The sequence below is a fragment of the Mesocricetus auratus genome, unplaced genomic scaffold, assembly GCF_017639785.1.
Source record: "Mesocricetus auratus isolate SY011 unplaced genomic scaffold, BCM_Maur_2.0 Super-Scaffold_100018, whole genome shotgun sequence".
NCBI lineage: Eukaryota > Metazoa > Chordata > Mammalia > Rodentia > Cricetidae > Mesocricetus > Mesocricetus auratus.
The window spans coordinates 50,676,864-50,682,627 of record NW_024429199.1 but is presented as its reverse complement, the minus strand read 5'-3'; the positions used below and the strand labels follow the sequence as shown (position 1 = coordinate 50,682,627).

Here is a 5,764-nt window from a genome sequence, read left to right as displayed (position 1 = left end):
TTTCTTTGTTTTCTTTTTTGTTGTTGTTTTGGTTTGGTTTTTGTTGTTGTTTTGTTTTGGGTTTTTTGTTTGTTTGTTTGTTTGGTTGGTTGGTTGGTTTTTTTGGTGTTTCTTTTCACCTGGCATGGTAGTGCATGCCTTTAATCTAGCATTCAGAAGTCAGAGGTACGTAGATCTTGATGAGTTCAAGGCCAATCTGGTCTACATAACTGTTTATAAGACAACCAGAGCTTCATAGTGACATTCTATCTGAAAAAAAAATCAGACAAGCACAGTATTTTTTAGAACATTTTGGGAATTTGAAGAGAGTTTGCTGAGTAGCTCTTGTTCATCTCTCTTGAAGTCATCAGATGTGGCCCTGCTTGGTGTCATGTGTAAAAGCTTGACTGAGGCTAAGTTGGGTAATAATCTCCTCCATCTTTAAGCATTCCATTTTAATCATCCTGCAGGAAGGTCCTTAAGCAGGAAGGTAAATGACTCAAAATAACTTTAGGAAGTCCCTGAAACTGATCAGAATGATTTGGCCTCTCCCTACCATAGTAATCGAAAAAACTGAGTCCCTCTCAAACAAAGGAAGGTGAGCTGCATAAAACACTCTCAGAGAAGCCAAGTAGCAAAGAAGATTCTGAGACCAGACCAGCTGCCTAGAAGAAGCAGAAATCAGCTAAGCTGACTGGAAGAGCTTTAGACCAACTGAGGCACCTGGAAAGGATACTCTCCAACCTGTTCAGCTGCCTCCAGGTTCCCACCTTTGTGAGTTGTCCCCCTTGCTGGAGTGGGCTTCGGTGATGAAGCCATCTTTGAGTCATTTCTGCTGCTATAAGTAACTCATCCACATTCCTTTAACCCCAATGAAACTTATTGATTCACCAAGCTGGACTTTGGTGGTGACTGCACTTTGATCTGTCATGGGTTCCCTATCTGGGGTGAATAAAAGTGTGTGTGTTGGGTCTCCCCAGATAAAGTTTTGTCCCCCAACAGTTGGATAAAGCTCCATCTAGAATGTCTCACTCAAGTGACTGCCAAGTGCTGTCTTTTGATAAGAGGCTCTATTTACTCTTCTTAGAGCCTTCCCATCAGATGTTTGAACATCCTTTGGATGCAGAGGCAGATTTCTTCCAGAGAGAACAAGAGGGCATATCAATTTTCATTATGGGATTCTATTGATCACATGGGTTGATTTCATTTATACATAGTATAAACAATGCCTATGTGTGTTCTAACAGTACTTCAGTATCAGGAGGCAAGGGGCAGTGGCTGACATCTGAAACAATTGAATACTACAGCAACCACAGCATCATCTTTATAAACACCCTCTTTAGTGATCTGCCAATACTCACTACCCAGACTATCTGGAGCCCCTCAAAGTTCTCTATAGTTATATCTGGGGTCATATGGATTTAAGCATTGAGTTCTTATGTATGATTTCATTTTTGAGATTATAATATTACATCATTTCTCCCTTTCCTCCCTTCAAACCATCCCATATAACACTCCTTGCTTTCTTTCAAATTAGTGGCATGCATAAGTTATTACAAACACTGTAACAAGCCTAGTCCCAGTGCCACGTCAACCCCAAATAGCACACAGAGACTCTATTAGTTACAATGCCATTGGTCAATGTCCAGGGCTTCTCACTGGCTAGTTCTGTCTTATGTATGAACTCATGACTTACTAATATATATTTCTAAATGGACTTATCTTTCCAAGGACATCCTCTCCTCCTAGGAGATCACATGGTGACTCTCCACTCCTGACTACATTTCCCATAATCCTCCTAGCCCCACCTATCTTGTTTCCCTATTGGCCAATGGTGCTTTAATTAACCAGTAAGAAAGACATATACAGAGAAGGACTTCCCCCATCAATGCACATGTTACTAGGTCTGTATACTGTTACTCATATGTATGTTTTCAGGGCTGACCATTTGGTATTGGATAACCAGCTGGTGTGCCCCTCCCTGAAGAAGACTATTTCTCCCACTGACAGCATTCCATAGTTACCTATGGTTTTTAATGCAGGGTTAAGGCCTCATGGGCTTTTTCTGACCCACTTTAGCATGTCTACTGATTCTATCCTTGTTCGGCTCCTGTTTAGGCCATCATGTTAGTAAGATTTTGTGGATGTAGCTTCTGACATTACTAGAAGATACAGTCTCACAAAAATTCACTCATGCTCTGGTTCTACAATGTTCCCTGAGCCTTAGATGTGCAAGTGTTTTGTAGATGTATCCATTAGGACTAGGCTCTGTAACTCTGCATTTTGATTGGTTGTGTTTTCCTGTAATGAACTCTGTTGCAAAGAGAAGTTCCCTTAATGAGGGGTGAAGACTACATTTATCTGTGTATATAAAGACAAATGGTTGTATTTGCTATTAGGTGTTATGCTGGTTTGGTGAAGTAGTGGTCATAGGTTCTTCTCCAAGATCCACGACTTTACTAGCCCTGAGTAGTTGGCTATATTTCTAGAACCAGACAATGATGACAGAATATGTAGAATACAGAAGCTCTCCTGGGATAAGTCCTCTCTGCTGCACCAATCATGCCGTAGTACCCAAGTCACTAACAGTATGAAAGCCATCTATGAGATGGTTTGCTTCAGATGTCAATTATGGGGATTCAAAAACATTCCCCATCAGTATACCTGGTGTGCTGTAATACATGGGCAAAGAATTTTGTGTGGTCCAGGAGCTTTTGTCGAAAGAACTCTTATTCGAGTTATACAGTGTTTGCTTGCATTCACCCTGAATCATTTTGGGCCAAAGGATGAGCTAAGTGATAGACATAACTATATTAAAATAAGGTCTTAGGTGCTGGAGATTAAGAGTACTTGTTGCCCTTGCAGAGGACCTACACTTAATACCCAGCAACCGCATGATGGCTCACAACCATCTGTAACTCCAACCACAGGGGATTCACTGCCCTCTTCTGGCTTCCATGGGGACCAAGCATGAACATGGCACACATATATATGTATGCAGGCAAAATGCTCATCTACATTAAAAACAAAATCAAAGCAGTTCTTTTTCTCTCTATCATCTATGAGATGTATAGGCACCACTATGTACCTGATTCCCTTGTCTCCCTTTAAGACTTTATTTCCCAGGAGGTTTATACTCTCCTAAAAAGTAACCTTTGGTAGACCCTCCATAATAGGAGTTCTAAGGTTTATTCAATTTAGACTCCACTGAGACTCTGCCACCTGTTTCAAATATTCCAAAGCCCAAATGTTAGCTGAACAAAGAAGATGCCAGTAAAAATGCCCAAGTGGATGGTAAAAGCCAAGAGGCCTCAACCCACACAAAGAAGACAGGCAACTGAAGAATGCTTGGAGCAGGAGAAGTGGTCCTCTCCAGGGAAGAGCAAATAAATTGGATGTCCAGTATAAATGGCGAGCCTTGAAAGCATATATACTAGTAACATACATACTGAACAGGTTATATTAAGGAATATACATGTGTATGCATATGCACCTATGAGTGCAATAACATAGAGAGCAGGGAGGAGTTCGTGGGAGGGTTTGGAGAAAGAAAAGGAAGGAGAAAATGTCATTAAATTATAATCTAAAAAAATTTTAATGCTTTAAAATTGTGCTTCCAGTGCTAAAGAAATAAAGTAGAGCTCGGGAACGGGATTGCGAGCACGTCTCTCCTAAAAGCTCTCCAGGGTGTTTGCAGAAACCTTTGTTCTTTTCCTGCACGGTCACCTGACTGCCAGAAACTCCCATGTCTGTTCTCAAGGTCCACGACTGAGAGATTTTTGACTCCCCGTGGGAACCCCACTGTTGAAGTTGATCTCTACAACTCAAAAGATGTCTTCCGAGCTGCTGTGCCCAGCGGTGTCTCCACTGGCATCTATGAGGCCCTAGAATTCCGCAACAATGATAAGATGTGCTCCATGGGGAAGGGTGTCTCAAAGGCTGTTGAGCATAAACTATAAAATAATAAAATATAAAACAATAAAACTATCGCACCTGCTCTGGTTAGCAAGAAAATGAACGTCGTGGAGCAAGAGAAAATCGGCAAGCTGATGACCGACATGGACTGCACTGAGAATAAATCTAAATTTGGCGCAAATGCCATCCTGGGAGTGTCTCTGGCTGTCTGCAAAGCTGGTGCCGCAGAAAAGGGGGTACCCCTGCACCCTCACATCACTTGGCTGGCAACCCTAAAATCATCCTTCCCGTCCCCGCTTTCAATGTGATCAATGGCGGTTCCCATGCTGGCAAACAAGCTGACCATGCAGGAGTTCATGATCCTTCCCGTGGGGGCGTCCAGCTTCCGGGAAGCCATGCGCATTGGGTCAGATGTTTACCACAATTTGAAGAATGTCATCAAGGAGAAATACGGGACGATGCCACCAATGTGGGTGATGAGGGTGGATTCGCGCCCAGCATCCTGGAGAACAAAGAAGCTCTGGAGCTGCTGAAGAATGCAATTGGGAGGGCAAGCTACACTGACCAGGCTGTCATTGGCATGGACGTGCTGCCTCTGAGTTCTTCAGGTCTGGCAATATGACCTAGACTTCAAGTCTCCTGATGACTCCAGCAGATACATCACACCCAACCAGCTGTCTGGCCTGTATAAGTCCTTCATCCTGGAGCATCCAGTGGTGTCCATCCGTCACCAACCCTAGGAGGATTGCCAAAGCTGTCAGTGAGAAGTCCTGCAACTGCCTCCTGCTCAAAGTCAACCAGATTGGCCCAGCAACCTAGTCTCTGCAGACGTGTAAACTGGCCCCGTCCAATGGCTGGAGCATCATGGTTGTCCCATTACTGTGGGGAGACTGAGGATACCTTCATCACAGACCTGGTGGTGGGGCTCTGCACTGGGCAGATCAAGACTGGTGCCCCTTGCTGAGCTGAGCATCTGGCCAAGTACAATCAGATCCTCAGAATCGAGGAAGAGCTGGGCAGCAAGGCCAAGTTTTCTGGCAGATGCTTTAGGAACCCCCTGGCCAAATAAAGTGGGTAGAGATCCCTGGAAACACCTGCTGCTTAGACCCTGCCCCCGAAGTTATCATGGCGGCTCAAAGGTTGCCCAGTGCTTGTCCCTCCCATGCCATGGCTTCCTTAGACATCTGACCACCTGGAGCCCTGATGGAAACCCCAGCTTTGTAATTATGTGATTGGCTGAGGCATTGTTTCTGTCACCTCACTTCTAAACTAGTGTCTGGAGCCCAATGTAATCTCTAGGGTGGCCACAGGCAAGACCCTCACCCCAGTGGTTCTACATACAGAATAAAAGCCTCAGTCCTTGTAAGAGAGAAAAAAACATGTTTTAAAGACTTCTATCCCCAGAAATGAACCTTTAGCTAGGTCTTCCTCTAAAGGATGCTGAGACTCCACACAAGAAAGGACAGAGTCACTTTAGTCATTTATGAAAAGAAGTTCTGGGTATTTGATGACAGACACAGTATTATCAACCTTGACTTAGTGCATCTTCTGGGAGAAGATGAATCCCTTTGCAAGGGCCTTACCAATTCTATCACTTCAGGTGATTCTAGGGAGACAAAGAGTTGAGTGATATCTCACTGCTTATAAGATCAGACAGGTTTGGATTAAAGGTCTAGTCTTTCTACTTAGCAGGTAAATAAAATGGTTAAGTTGCTAATTCTGTCTTTCCTTATCTGATGTCACATGTTTATCATAAGAATTACTAAAGATGGTTTTAGGTCTGAGCTTGACAAATGCTGAGTGCTGAGAAACATTAACTATCATTATCATCATAGTTATTATTGACCTTTCACAACCCTTGCCATTCTGG

General features: G+C 43.4%; 1 pseudogene; it reads left to right on the top strand.

Annotated features, from left to right (window-relative positions):
- The first annotated feature begins 3,724 nt into the window (after nucleotides 1-3,724).
- Nucleotides 3,725-5,543, top strand: LOC101841122 (annotated as a pseudogene).
- Nucleotides 5,544-5,764: the final 221 nt, after the last annotated feature.